The sequence below is a fragment of the Lonchura striata genome, chromosome 5 (genome assembly GCF_046129695.1).
Source record: "Lonchura striata isolate bLonStr1 chromosome 5, bLonStr1.mat, whole genome shotgun sequence".
In the NCBI taxonomy this organism is placed as follows: Eukaryota; Metazoa; Chordata; class Aves; order Passeriformes; family Estrildidae; genus Lonchura; species Lonchura striata.
Window position 1 is genome coordinate 69,810,938 of NC_134607.1, and position 15,463 is coordinate 69,826,400.

At 48.2% G+C, this 15,463-nt stretch overlaps 1 protein-coding gene across 5 annotated transcripts in view; it reads right to left on the bottom strand.

The window, feature by feature from the left end:
- The window catches only part of LOC110470912 (endonuclease domain-containing 1 protein-like), a 159,868-nt gene extending 149,704 nt beyond the window's left edge, over positions 1-10,164 (bottom strand). For 2 of the 5 annotated variants that reach the window (XR_013340048.1, XR_013340047.1), the window contains exon 1: positions 9,640-9,848. The gene's annotated coding sequence lies outside the window, so the exon portion shown is untranslated. Of the gene's footprint in view, positions 1-8,813; positions 8,907-9,241; positions 9,371-9,639 lie in introns of those variants that run through there. The other 3 variants (XM_077783697.1, XM_077783699.1, XM_077783698.1) reach the window with 3 other exon arrangements.
- Between the last annotated feature and the right edge of the window lie 5,299 nt (positions 10,165-15,463).

Sequence of the window (15,463 nt, forward strand, 5' to 3'; positions counted from 1 at the left end):
CTTCGGGTACCTGGTGGCAGTGATGGGCAGAAGGGAACAAAACACCCATCAGGATGGAAAGCTGATCTTAGAAGTCTGACTGCAACTGGATGAAGAGAGAACCTCCCTACTGCTGTCCTTCCCTGCTGGAATTTCTGCTCTTGCAGATTCTTTCTTTGCATGTCCAGAACCAACAAACCACAAAGATAACCCAGCACTCAGGAATGAGGCAAAGTCTCCTTCTGCTGCAGGAAAAGCAGAAAAACAACTGAAGAAAACAGACAAATCATGAATGCCACTTTCAGGGAAAGCACAGACTTAGTCATCTCGTTTTTGTTTCCTGCAAAGCAGCAGCAGCCTGAAAACAAGACCTAGGATGGACAGACTGCAGGCACAACCATGAAGGAACATTTCAAGAGAAAAGTTGTGAACTGGGAAAGAATCATTGCAAGCTCTTTCAAAAACATGATGCATATCTGTCCACGTTACCAGAAAGAACAATGAACAGCTGAACAACATTGTTTAAGATCTTCACAAAAATTTATGTATCAAATATGAAAACTAAATAAGCCAAACATAGTTTGCCCAGGAAAAATGTTGCAGGTCAGAAGAGGTGTCACTTTATACTTAACATCAGAGTTATACAATAATTAATGCTGACACAGGTACCAAAGAGACTGCATTTGAAAGTCTCAGAGCTGACTTACAGTTTTCATCTGCTCAAAAAACAAATTACAATCCTTGTCTACCAGGAATTGTACGGACATCACAAACCTGTGCTCCAAAGCAGAATTGTTTTTTTTTTTTTACTTCACTTTGGGTAAATACAATTTTTTCATGGAAACTGATCTCACAAGAAACTGCCAGAAGACCCATTAGCACTTTATCAGCCCATAGCATCTGGAACAGAATTAAACCTGTTCATGATATAGGAGTACTTTGTAATTGCAAAAGATATAGGAGTACATTGTAATTGCAAAAGAGAACATCAACAAAACTGATTAATACAACTAGATATATCCTACAGAGAACTTGACCAGGAGAATATTAGACATGACAAATTATATTTATAGTATTTACCTGATCCAAGCAACCAGGAGAATAATCTTCCATAAACCTTCTCAGAGTAACTGTACCCACAGGAACACAAAATTTGCTTCACAGGAAAAGGCTACAAGGGCTTGTTTTTGAAACCAGTAGTCTTTAAACGACCAGTGATTGCACTATATCCTGGAAAGGGGGAAGGGCACAAAAAAGCTGAGAAAGGGAGCAATGAGAGCTCCAATTCGGAGCCTGAAATCTGCTGCAGGAATCATCCTGCACATCTGCTTGCAGTAGTGAAGGGCTGGATCCTGCCATCCAGGCTGCACAATGAGGATCTATTTTCCATGCTTCTGTAATTGAAAGAGTGCTCTGACAGATGCTGCTCTCCCATCACAATGCTGGAGGCCTGGGTTAACTTATCAAACGTCCCTACCAGCATTTTCCCCCCACTGTATTACACAATTTTGGGCTCCAGTACAAATTATTGCTGCTTATAGATGTGACTCATTCACTGCTGAAGTAATACTGCTTTTGAGGAATTTGGTTTTATTCAATAAATAGCATTTCAGCTCACAATTCCTGGTTACTTCTCCACAGTCACCATCTCTGCCTTTTTTGTCTCCAATATTCAGCAAGGACTTGCCTATGAATGTCAGCACTTCCATTAACAAGGACTGGGAGAACAGAGGTCCCCACTCAAATCCCACTGAAACGGTACAGCTGAGCTCTGCCCTGCTTAACTCCTGTTGACATCAACACCAGCAATGCATGAAACCTGCAGTTTCTTGAAAACCCATAAGAAGGCCTTTTCCTAACTCACAAAAGCACAAAGGAAAATAAAATTTCACCCCCGAAAAAGCCCCCAGTAATAATTATTATTATTAATAAATAAAAATAAACTGAATAAAACAAACCACAAAAAACCCCAAGAACCAAAAAAAAAACCACAAAAAAACCCCCAGACAAATAACAACAACAAAAAACTAAAAAAAAAACAACCAACATTAAAAAAACCCAACAAAAACAAAACCAAAACAAAGAAAACCCACAACATATAGTGCTATAGTACAGGCTGATCAGAACAGCAGATACAGGCAGAGTTAATGAAATTTTGTACATTTAATTGCTCCAACCTTATTACTGTTTCATATAATGTTAACACCAAAACACCAAAAAAAATTTAAACCAAATTTAAGTATATTTACATTCAAAACACTGATTTTTTAGATCAATATTGTTTTAAAAGAGTCTGGATTACCAAAAGCAGACAGGGCTGACAATCCAAAAATTAAAGCTATTTTATGGGAAAGGTGCACTACCCCCTGCCAGAATTAGTTGTGGTTCCATGACAATAACCTTTGGAGAAGCAGCTGATCCCATCATGCTGGATCCAGTGTGTGGCTTTCAGTTTATCCAAACAACCACCGGCTTCCCTGAAAGATGCCCAGGGACAGGGATGAGGAGGAAGAGCAGGACTCGGACGCTCTGCCTGGAGCAGCAGCCCCAGGAGGAAGGTGGGCTCTCGGAACTGGAGCTGCTAAGGAACAACTCCATCCAGGGGTGAAATCCACGGCGCTGCGGGTCTCCTCCGGCAGAGGGCAACGCTGGAAAAACCGCCTGGGAAGGAGCGGAGTATTCCATGGAAGCCAGGCAGCGCCGACATCTGCCTGGGAGCACACGCAGCTCCTCCGCTCCAGCGCTGCCGCTCCGCCGCCTGCGGAGCGAAAACACACCGGGAATCCCGCTCCTATCGACGGGATAAACCCAATCCCGACCGCTCCACAATCCTGGAGCACTGCCACGAAGCCAGGGAAATCAGGACGTAAGGATCTCCCAACAGCTACGGGTGAGGCATCAATACCCAGCAGATGCTGACGGATGAACACTGAAGTTATGCTAAAATTAAAAAAAAGGGGTGGAGAACGACGCTGCAGAATGATACAGCAACTACAACCCGCTCGGGAGCACGAACAGCGCTTTCAGTTTACAAAACACATCCAGATAATAGGCAGAAATGTCCTTTTCCTCCTCCTGCTGGAAGTAAACACGGTGGCTGGAGGCTTCGTCTCCCTCCCAGGAGACCTGACAGCTGCTCACATGAGCTGCTGCGTAGCAAGAAATCTCCCAAGTTCCAAGAATCCCAACACAAGGATCCCTCCTGCTTCAGACAGCACCTGATCTCCTTCCTGTGCTGATGTAAATAATCATCAGCATAAAACCCAGGCAAACGCTTCTTTTCTTTCTGAACCTCGGTTTGATTTTCCCTCGTTTCCTCACCACACTGGAATTTATCCAAGGCCAGTACCTGCCTTCATTTTACAACTCTATTTTTGCACAAGCAACTACAGTTGTGTTAAAATTCAGCAACGTGTGCATAATGCAGGTGTTATTCAAAACAGCACATTTTAGGGGAATTCCTGAATTCCTGCGCAGAATGCTATTAAATTAACAAAAAAAGCATCTTGCTTTTCTGAAAATCTGAAAGCTACCAAAAAATATACCAAATGACAACAAAGATGAAAAAGAATAGCCTGAATTCATGATATATTTTTCAGAGAGATCCAAACTTGTTCCACCTGTACCAGAAGAAGTTCTGTGTGATGTTCAGCCCAAGCTAATAATAATTTAAAAAAAAAAAAAAAAAAAAAAAAGGATTACTTCAGGCTGTGCACTGAAATTGGTACATCTTGTTGTAGCTCACAGGTAAACTGGAGCAGAAATAGCTACATTTTGTAACAGCAAAAAATTATGTTTACCAGGTTTCCCTCTCCCCCATCCTGTTCACCTCACATTCCCCCCCCCCCCCCCCCCACCCCAGACAACTAATTACTGCTTCTGATAACTGGAGGGATGATACAAATGAAAAATAAAATAAAATAAATAATAATATCACATCACTATTACTGGCAGGCTGACTTCACAAGTTTTTTACTTAGATGAGGCTACTGCTCAGCACTCTGCACATGTAAGCACACCACGGGCTTGGCTGCAAGAGAGCAAGGATTTGAAATATAGGACACAAAAAGCAGGATGACTGCTTCAGGATTTACCAACTCTGCTGATTTTCTACGCAATTGCACAATTTACGTTCCCTAATAGGACCTGCTCCTTACACAAGACACATTCAGAGGAGTGTTTGTAAAATCAGGGCTTACAATTGGTATTATAAATGCCCTCTCAACCATTTGTTTCTCAATTTCCTTTGCTTATATTTTAGTAAGAAATTTCTATCACAGAAAGAACTGGGAAAAAAAAAACAACACTTATCATGGGCTCACTAATACTTCATAATTATGAAAAACTAATTCTCAGGTAACAGTACATTGAAATTCAGCCCACTGAGAGACAGAGCAGGACCATCTCTCTTCATCCAAACTACTTCCCCAAGTCATAAACCACTGTCAAAAGAAAACTTCAATGCCAAAATTACTTAAAACAGGAATATTATTACAATTATCGCCTTTGTTTGTCCTGCCAATTAGATCAGTTTTATGTAAGAAACTTGGATTTTCAGCTTGACTGCTTTATTACCATCATGAATATTTCTGCCACACAGACGTCACTATTTCAGGAATTTCCAAACTTAAGTTTGGGAAGAAGCATAACACAGGGACATTTAAATTCCTTCCAGAGCTCAAAGAAGTTAATGAAAATTCCTAAATCAGGACCCACTGTAAGTGTTAAAATTCCCAGATCAGGAATCAACGGAAGGATGAAATCTCTGACCTTGGTAAGGGTAAAATTCAGCACAAACAACTCCCATTTCCAGCCTCGCTCTTAAGACAACAACACTACGTCTGCTGGCTGAGGTGCAGCATCCTGAGGGACTGGAAAAGGACAGGGGATTTTTCCTGCATTTGCATGAAATCCAAAGCCGAAAGCAAAATATTGTTTATGCTGAAATTCATGACAAAGAGTTGCAACCCCATTAATTCCATCTCCAGCCATTTAGAAAACCAAAATTGTCATCAAACTGACTTGAAAGAATTGCTGGGGAGAAGCTGTTGGTTTTTTTTTTAACTTTGAATTTCAGCATTTTTGCTTGCAAGTGCTCTAACTCTTTATGTGACAGTATTTTCAAGCTCTTATTATGGTGCTGCTAATAATTCCAGGAGCAAGATGTTTATGGAAAAAAACCATGCAAATATGGCATGAACTACAACCAGTCATGCTATACACGAGGTCAAAAAGACATGATTCTGTGTTTTTATTTATAAATACGAAAGAAATATAGTAAACACATGATTACAACAATTAGAATGTAGCTTGGATTAAAGAAATCCTCTTAATTTTAACAATATATCAGACTCATACAGCATAAACAATCACATTTTTAAAGTACGTTCACAATTTCCCTTTTTATTAAAACTGACAAAATGTTTTACTACTTCCTACTGCAAAACCAACACAAACACCAATTTAAATATTTCCTTTTCAGTTCCCTTTTGAATAATTAAAAAGACCAAACATCGACCTTTTTGCCACTGAAATTACCAAGGCATAAGACCCTAATATGATACTTTTTGTGAACCTTAAAGAAATATGGGGATTGTTTCTATAAAAAGTGGTGAGAACTAGCACAATACCTATTTTTCATAGCCCTTTTTTTAATATACGTTGTGTTTGTCACCAAAACACCTCAGTGGAACACAGTGTGCAGCACACATTGTGCCTTGTCATGAGCCGACAGCAAATGAAGAGAAGGTGAACCAAATTACAAAACAAAAGTATTTTTTTCCCCCTTTTCACTGCCTGACAAGATAAACTATCTTAGTTATATTAAAGAGAAATGGGATAGGAGATCCAAAGGGCTCATTTTATGTTAACTGCATCTCACCAACAAAAAAGAGAGAAAGCAATTTCCTGGTGCATCAATTCCACGCCAGCACTTCCACGTACACTCCTAATTCCAAGGTGCTGGCATGCTGCACACCTCCAGGTATCCTCACATCTCCAGCACGTCAACTGCTCCCCAGCAATTTCCTCTATTAAGGCAGGGCTATTTCCCTCCTCCCCCCCACAAAAAAAAAAATACAAAGATAACACTGATATGCCAGCACGAACCACCTCGGCTGAATAAACATCTTTCTGTAGGTAACACCGTGTCGAATTACTCCTGTAACCAACACAAAGCACCAGCGCTCTCTCAGGACATGTGTCACCACCCCAGTTCTTTCACCACTACAGTGCCCCTCACTCCTTTCTGTAATTTCTTGTTATATTAAGGCCAGATTTCCTTCCTCACCCACAGCGGTCAGTATCTGGAAGTTGTCATCACTTCAGATTGCAAAAAATTGTACTGAAAAAGTCAAGATGGAAGAGAAGCTGAAGAATGTTAAATATCATAAACTATTCCTGATCCGTTTACCGGACTAGAGCAGCATAAAACTGCAAACCTCATCTTTCCATCCTCCTTCTCATGTTCCGCATTTATAGGGTATTAAAAACCTCCTCCTCCTAAGCAAAGATTTGTTTCTAGTGCAACACCAAAGCAGTTTTAAATATCTGTGTATAGTCCTCATCGTTATAAAACCCTCTCTTCCTCTTCTCAACCCAGTCTCGTTGATCTGCTGTTATTTAACTCTCGAAGGCTACTTGAGACTCACCACGTTACTAAAGGTTATGTAACTCTTAAAAATACACTGAATTTTACATTTTTAAGCTCTACAATAGAAACATACGCAACAAAACACACAGTTGAGGGCTTTTTCCCCACCCCTCCTCCACTTATTCTAACCCAAAACATCTCAGGATCTAGAATAGTGGATTTCCATTTTTTTTTCAGCTTGTCGGCCACAAAATCTGTAGCAGTGCAGAAAACAGTACAATGAGCACAAGCCTACAGAAAACACAATGTCCTTTCCTCTGTGGCTTCTCACTGACCCTGAGTTGTCTATTGCCTGCAAAGCCGAAAGCTGCTGATCTAGAACCGAGTATCCCCTTACTGTTTGCTCTGCCACCCGAGAAGTTGCATTAAAATGGCATCACGTTCCTTAACTCCAAACTGACTCGCCTTTCTCCACATAACCTACTAACAACCCGTGCTCCAGAGCCTTTCGTAAAACCCCATTCCCAGAACAACCACCCAAAACCAAAACATCGTCGGTTAAGACACCTCGTTTTGCCACGGATTCCAACATGGAGCAAGCCCTTCACACGGAACACTGCCCAACCCACCTATAAATAGGCTCAAAGCTCCAGGCTCAGGAGACTGAGAGCTCCACATGATCCTTGCAGCGTTCCCCAGCTTCACCTACATAGGAGCCGTGCCGTGACACTGCCGGCTGGGGAGACACCGAGCTGCTGCTGTGGAGAGCACGGAGGGAGGGGAAAGAAATAAAAAAAATAGAAAAAAAAATCACTGGGCATAAACAGCTCTCCTCGGAAGAGAAACACCTCCCTCTCCGGAGGCCAGAGCCAGCCACGGACAGGCTGTCACGGCTCGGCCATGACAGGAACAGCAGCCAGGGACAGGCCCTTCAGAGAAGGTTTAATGGGGCCAGGGCCAAATGGACGCTCATGGCGAGCAAGGGCCTGAGGGCAATAGCAAGAGGGTCCTGGCCACATTCCCTGGGCAGGGGGGATTCAGGCTCCCTGGGCAGGTAGCCAGCATCTGGTCCAGTCAGACTCCTCAGGGCTGGGGGACATCAGGATCCTCCCAAGCTGGCAGCCAGTTCTCTTCTCCATCAGACCCCATGGACAGGACAGCTGCAGACCCCTTGTTCCTAGTGAGACTCCCCCCTGGGCAGGAAGGCTCCAGGCCCCCCAGTGTCATCCTATCAGATCCCATAGGCAAGACATCTCCAGGTCCCCATCAGACACCTCCATCCCCCAAGGCACGCGAGAGCTCCGGGTCCCCGTGGTCCTCGTCAGACCCTAAGATCAGGAGAGCTCCAGACCCCTCGGTCCCCGTCACATCCCAAGGACAGGAGAGCTCCGGACCCCTCGGTGCCCGTCACATCCCAAGGACAGGAGAGCTCCGGACCCCACGGTCCCCAAGGACAGGAGAGCTCCGGACCCCACGGTCCCTGTCACACCCCAAGGACAGGAGAGCTCCGGACCCCTCGGTGCCCGTCACACCCCAAGGACAGGAGAGCTCCGGACCCCTCGGTGCCCGTCACACCCCAAGGACAGGAGAGCCCCGGACCCCTCGGTCCCCGTCACACCCCTCGGTGCCCGTCACACCCCTCGGTCCCCGTCACACCCCTCGGTCCCCGTCAGACTCCCCGGCCCCGGGGGCCACGTGACCGACCCGAGGCGCCGGCACGTGGCCCCGACCGTAACAAACAGGCGGGTGGGTGAAGGGGGGCCAAGGAGGGGGGGCCGCGCTGCGCTGCGATTGGTCGGGAGGTCGCGGAGCGCGCCGGCGGGGGCGTGTCCCCGCCGCGCCGCCCCGCCGATTGGCCGGCGGGGGGGCGCGGTGGGCGTGGCCGCCACCTCCCCCCCCCCCCCCGCGCGCTCCCCCCCCCCCCCGCCCCGCCGCCTTGGTGCAGTGCTGAGGAGGCGCCAGGCGGGGGCCGCGCGCGCTTTTCCCGCCCTCGGCGGGGCCGCGGGACCCCCCTGAGGGCGCCGCTCCCTCACACCCGCCATGGCGGCACCGTCACCCCCGCACCGCTCCCGGCACCCGGAGCTGCGCCACTCAGCAACCCGCGGCTGCCGGGTCTCGTCCCCGCACCCCACTTCACTCTCAGCCCCGGCAGCGCCTCCCGCCGCGACTCCGCGGAGTGCGGGACCGCTCTGGCGCTCCCCACACGACCAGCGCTTCGGCCCCTCTCCCTGCACGCACCCACCTGTGGGGCGCCCTCGGCCGCCTCCATCATCGCCCCGCTTAAAGCGCTTAAATATCCCAGCGGCGACACCGCCTGTGTCACGGACCGGGGCTGCGAACGGCAGTGCGGCCCTCCCCGCCTCCCCCCCCCCGGCCCGCCCCGCTCCGCATCTTGTTTTCTCCATACGCACTTGGAAATGCGTATGGAGAAAAGCGGGATCGGGGGGGGGCACCGCTGTTATTCCCGCTCTAATCGGGATACCCACGCAACACGGAGGAAAACAACGCGGCGCAGCCCCGTTCTTTCTCCCCCCCCACCTCTCCGCGCTGTCACTTGGCTGCTTTCCCCATGTCGCGACGCGCACACCCCCCCCACCCCGCCATGTCGCGACAGCGCCCCGCGCACCTGCCGCGCCGCGCCCCCCCCGCCCCCGGCCCGCCGTGTCCTACCGGGGCTGCGGGGAAAGGGACGCTCGGTTCTCCCTCCCGGGGGGAAGCACCGCGATGCCGGCGCTCCCCCAGGTGCGCGGGGGCTCCGCGGGTGCGGAGCGGGAGGAGCGGCGGGGAGGGAGCGGCAGGAGCCGGGATGGAGCCGGGATGGAGCGAGCCTCCCTCCCCCCCAGTTCCCCGTCCGCCCCCCCCCCCCGCCGCTTGTGTTTACCTCAAGTTTGAATTTTATCTGCGCAACATGAGCTGGAATGCGGACATGGAGGGCGGGAGGGCGCGCACACGCCTGGCGCTCCGCGGGGAGACCGCGGGCACCCCGCGCACACACACCCCGCAACCCCTCGGCGCACACACCGCGCCCGCGCCCCGCGCCCCCCGCCCCGGTCCCGCCGGTAACTTACCTCCGCCACCGGCTCGCCTCCTTCTCCTCCTCCTTCTCCTCCTCCCCGGGGGAAGGTGCCGCCCGCAGCCCCATCAGCGGGGCGGACACCGCGCTCCCGGCGCGCCGAGACAGGTGCAGCCGGGGCGGGCGGGTCGGGGGGCACCGCCACCTCCCCCGACGCCTCCCCGGGCTCCCCCACTGCTTCCCTCCGTCCCTCCCCACGATGTTGTTTCGTTATATCATGTCCATCATGTGACACCCGGAGGCCTCTCTATGGAAACTTAAAGGGGACTTTCACGTCCGCCGCCGCCGGACCCGCCGGTACCCCCGGGGGGCTGCGAGCCCCGTCGGTGCCCGCTTGCCCTCCCTCCGCTACCTCCCTTCCCTCCCCGGGGGGCTGCGCTTCTTGGTCCTACCACCCTCTGCTTAAAGCAAGTTGCCGCGCTTGCTTCTTCTATTATTATTTATTAGGGGTTGGTTTGATGTTTGGATTTTAGGTTGGTTTTTTTTTTTCTTTTTCCCCTTCTCTTTTTGCAGAAAGGAATAACCGGGAATAACCAGCCGGGCAGGCATCGTGCGGAAGGATGGACTCCGCTCCTGGAGGCTGCGGGATCCGGCGCTCCTCTGCGGCCGCGCCGTGTCTCCGGTGCTGGAAGAGGCAGAAAAACAGCGCCAAAAAAAAAAAAAAAAACCAAAACAACCAAAAGAAAAATAAAAATAAAAGAAATAAGGCGTAAAAAACCCTTGTTGGTGTCGGACTGAGGAGGAGCAGATGTGAGCCGTTCTGCCCGTGCGGGGTCGATGCGGTGGTCGCTACCGCCGCGTTTAACTCCGCCAGTCGGTAGCGAAGCGATTTCACCGTCCCGACCCGTCGCACCGCCGGCTCCCGACAGCCGAGGCTCTGTGCCGAGCTGCTGGAAGGAGCCGCTCCTAGGGATGTGCGCTGGCCACTGCAACGCTACCAGCAAGCAGCCAGCCCTCGCGGAAAGGAAAAGGGAAGATGCCGACAATTCCCGTGGTTCGTGCAGCCCCCGGTTCCCCCGCGCATCCCGCTGCCCGGCGGGTGCGGGGCCGGCCGGCGGCAGCGCCGCGCTCCTCCGGCTGCTGTTCCGCCTGCGGTGCTGAAGTGGGTTTTATTTCCTGCTCTCCACCAGCCCCCAGGATTTGGGATCAGGGAGCTGAAGCCCACCCTCTCCACGGTCCCACCGCCGGGCTGACAATGCGCAGGGGGTTCTCGGGGTTTTCCCTCTGGAAGGTTCGTGCAGGAGGGCCCCAAATTCTGCTCCCAAACTGGTGGCATCGTGTCAGTGCTGGTGATAAGCGCAAGGCTTTAGGGGCTAGATTGAGAGGGGAGACATAGATTTGTTGTTTAAAACTGAAGGAGGAAAAGCAATCCCGCATTCACTCCTTCTTTACAGCTTCCAGCAGCCCCCCAGCAGATTAAAAAGCCATGATCCACAGATGCAGTAAATTTTTAGTTGGGGATTTAATTTCTTCAGTGTCCTACCACGTTTTCTTGAAGCGAGTCATATAAATGAATTTTTTCTAACTGCTGGGTTGGTCCTGATGGCTGTCAGCCACGGGAGGGGACCAAAGCCGCCCGGCCACCCGCCCCAGGCCCAATCCTGCAGTAACAGTGGATCATTTCATCAGCTCTCCCATTTGTGCTTTGAACTTAAAATACCTGTATCTACCCCATTCATTTCCAGTGCCCATGCAATGAGCTGTATATCTAACAGATCAGTGTTTCAGATTTTTTATTTTTTATTTTTTAATTTTTTTTAGTTTTGTAAAAATTACTAATGATTTTAGCTGAATAGAGTTGAAGTGAGGAGCAGTTCATCTTCCTTTCCTTACTTCCTCTCAGAGTCTTCCCTTCATCCACCCTCCACACTGTTTATGTTTATACCTCCTTCTCATCCAATTTTGGGGGAATTTCCTCTCTGGTCTCCTTTCTGTCATTTATCCAGGCTGTCCCACTGCTGTGGAGCCTAACTACAATTTACCTTGCTTCCCATATCTCTGGGCCTCATTTCCCTGCCTCACTGAGCTTCTTTTTATTCCGTATTCCCTTCTTCAGATCATGCTTAAAGGAGGAAGAGGCTGGAGCTAGGATTTAAAGTAGTCTTTTAGGAATGCTGCCAGAACGAATCTGTTTTAACTGCTGCTGCTGCTGTTGCTGTTCTGCTGTGTCATGGGAAGAGTTTCCTCTCCACACCAACCCTTGGAAGCGGCACCTCGGGCAGAGCCGCTCGCTGCAAACCCCGGCCGTGTTTTCCAAAGCCCGGGGTAAGTTTGTCTGGTGCAGGATTGAGCCCAGAAGGAGAAGGCACCACTGTCTTCCCGGGCTCTGACCTGGAGAGCTGTGCACGATTTTGGGAGATTTGCAGGAGGCAGAGTGGCGGCAGCAGCAGTGACAGAGCATCATCGCTCAGCTTTATTTCATTTTCTCGAGCCAAGATGCTTTAGGTTACAGCCCAGCAGAAAAGGAAAATGAAGCATTTCTGTCAAAAGAAAGCTATTTCCCAAATTTGCTTTAAATTATTGCAAGATCTCGCACTAAAAAAGAGCAGAGATTCTGTCTCCTCTTAAAAAACGTTGTTAGTTATAAAATCTTTACGATCTTGGCTCTCTCCCCCTCAGCCTGTCTCCTTCAAAAACTTGCTTTCAAAAATGTTAAGTTTAAAGATGACTCTTCTCTCACTCTCTGTCCCCTCTCCCAAATTTATGTTCTTTGGAAAGGCCTGAAGAAGCCTGGGGCTGTGTCTGCCCATGAATAAACAACAGCGTGCACATACACGTGCATATCCACGAGCACACACAGGATTTAAAGCATCCCATTGAAGTCCACGTATAGGAAAATCCTTGATCATGTGGTAAGCTTTAATATCTGCCTTAAAATTAATCCCTAACTGATGGACTCTGTGTGGTGGCAGATCACAGGAGGCTCAGTAGCCGGGGCTCCTGTGCAGGTTTTAAAAAACTGCCAGATAAAATCTCCTGTTTGTTGTTGTATTAATATGTTTGTTCAAAGCAGATACCTGGGAAATGTTCATCTAGTGAAACCAAGTAAGAAAACTTTATAGGGCTCTGATCTTGTTTTTCCACAGTAAAAAAGAAAGACCTTGTCATGAGGTCAGGACAAGATCTGATGTTATTGCACAAGGAAATGGCTAAAGTTGGCTGCAAAGTTCTTCAGGTACTCTGTTGGAGATAACACTCCTGAATTTTATTGGAGCTTGAGTTTTGAAGGTGGTCCTGCTTAATTCTCAGAGTTGTCTTTGGTTTTTTTTTCGATTCTTTTTTGTTGTTGACACTGAATTTTCTTGTTTCACTTCTCTTTCGTATTCATTTCATTCTTTAGTTCCCACATGTTAGAAAGTGCAGTTTCATTTAGACTCGAGAGAGAAAAAAAGTCTGATTCCAGAGAGCAATTTGCAGCAATATATTTTCCTTGCCACTCACACAAAAACATCACCACTCCAACAGATATAGGTATAAACAATGCTGACAGGCCCTCAAAACCAAAACCAGATTGTGAAATTGAGGCAAATAGCCCAGAGAACCCGAAATGTTCTGGTTTCTAAAATGCTGTCTGCTGTCAAAAATGGGGTAAAATAAAGCTTTGTTTACGTGTAGAGCGGAGTGTTTGTTGATCGAGTTTCTAAGGTGATGTAGCAGGAAATGCTGTTCTTAGGGAAAATGACATGAACAAAGCATGAAACTATAATTCAGCAGCTATTTGTCAACTGATAGCAGAAGAAAAAAAGCATTTTTATAAAGCAGTGAGAGGTTTTCACTGAACTTTTTCTCTCCTTTGCTGGCATATTTGAAGGCAGCTTCTCACCTGCTCTGCTTCTGGATGTAACTACTTGCAAGAGCAGAGCTAAATCATTTATCAGAAGGAATGTTTCCATCAGATCCAAATATCTACACTGGCTGCTGTTTCTACGTCATGTCACGGATGAGATTGATGCTCAAGCAAGGTTATAATGTACCTGCATTTTCTCCAGATTGGTGCCAAGCTTGCTGAGTCATTTTCCCTGTTCCCATTCTGCAGCCGGCTGCTCGCTCGCTATTCCCTGTTATTTGTGTGGGTCGTAAGCTCAGCAACAGATGAGAATAAATGCTAATATTTCTTTAGGCTACCTCCCTAAGGAAATAAAGGTTCTGCTGCGCTGCTTTTCTGTGCAGGTACGTGTCCATCCCCCTCTCCCAAAAGCTTCTGAACCCATTAATGGATTCCAGATGAATTTGGGAGGAAACAGATACTTCAAACTCAGTTATATTTCTGCAAGGTGCACACGGGATCAGGAATTGAAGCAGAACTCAGCCCTAACGCCTCCAGGCTGGCATCCACCTTCAAGCCACCAACCCACCCGTGGCAGGCAATTAATCTCTGTGTAGTGACTGTGAGCCATGGCACTGCTCTATCCTTCCTAGTACAGTTTTCTCTGGCTGGCAAAGGATATCAGGGAGAAGCAGTGGAACTGGGCTAACTCAGGGAATGAGCTGTTTTCAAGGCAAAATAATAAAATTTAAGTAGTATCATTATAAGCAACAGAAAAGCTAATACCCAGGAATGGCTGAACATTGTTTGTGGGAATGATTATCTTTTGTGTCAGTCTCAAAACAAACCATGGCAGAGGAGCAGGTCAGTCTGTTCCTAGAGCCAGCACAGCTGTCAGTCTGGTGCCATGTTGCTCTTGGCACTAAAAGCCAAGATCCCCCACCCTCACCTCTTCCAATTGTGGATGTGTTTCCTCTGCAATGCCAACATCAGGTGAAGAGCAGCCTCAACCACAGGCTTCAGGTTACTGCATCTGACAGCCCCACTCTCCCATCTTCCTTTCTGGCATAGCCTGGCTGTAGCTGAGGTTCAGAATTGGTTTATATTTGAGAAGAGCCAAGCCTATGGTGTCTGCTCATGGCTAGTGTTGGCTCCTTGGCTGGAGCCCTCCTGGGCTAACGGAGACAGGAGAGCTCCAGCCCTGCATCTCCACCTCAGGGAATGCTGGTCAGGTTAGGACTGCAGATAGGATCAGATCCATTCTCACCTGAGAGCAAAGGATTAATTTATGTATCCTTTCTCCACCACATCTCTCTGGGAGCAGCCACCGGAGCGGGGACACCCTGACGCTGCACGTACCATATGCACTCATCTCCATTGCAATTAGTTTGATGCAACAAACAGCTCCAGCGTGACAAACTCTAGGCTAAAAAAAGCCAGGACTTCATCTGCATAAACTGGATGCACCAAGTATGTATTGTGTGTCACCTCCCTTATGTCCCACATTTGTTCCTGCAGCAAATGGCATATGCTCCAGCAATATCACATGGTCTGAATGGACTCCTGGAAATACAGCAGGGATCTGATGCTGGTAGTCTTTGAAATTAAGATATTAGTTGTGATCCTGCTTATGGACCTCTTCTGGAAGGAAGGTTTTTGCATATAAATTAAGATTCATTATCCTCTGATGAATAATCTATAAAATTAGAGCCAGCCTCCCCATCGATGACCAAATTATTTCTGGTTTAGCTGTTAGACCAGTTGAGACCAGAGGCCTCATTCTCCTGGCCACTGTGTAGTCACACCCAAGGAGATAACCTCTGCCTTGAAGAGCTTACAAAGCAGAACAACAAAAGAGTGAGCAATATAACACTCAGGCAGAGCAAACACAGTGACCTTTTGCAAATGTCAAGTTAATACCATGATCTGGAAGTGTAAGGGGTTTACCAGAGGGTGGGTGGGTCAATGAGGATGGGACACACTTCAGGGGGGTGTGGGAATGAGATGAAGGAAAAGCCACAGCAAAAGCTGCATAGTGTGAGATGCAGAGGAA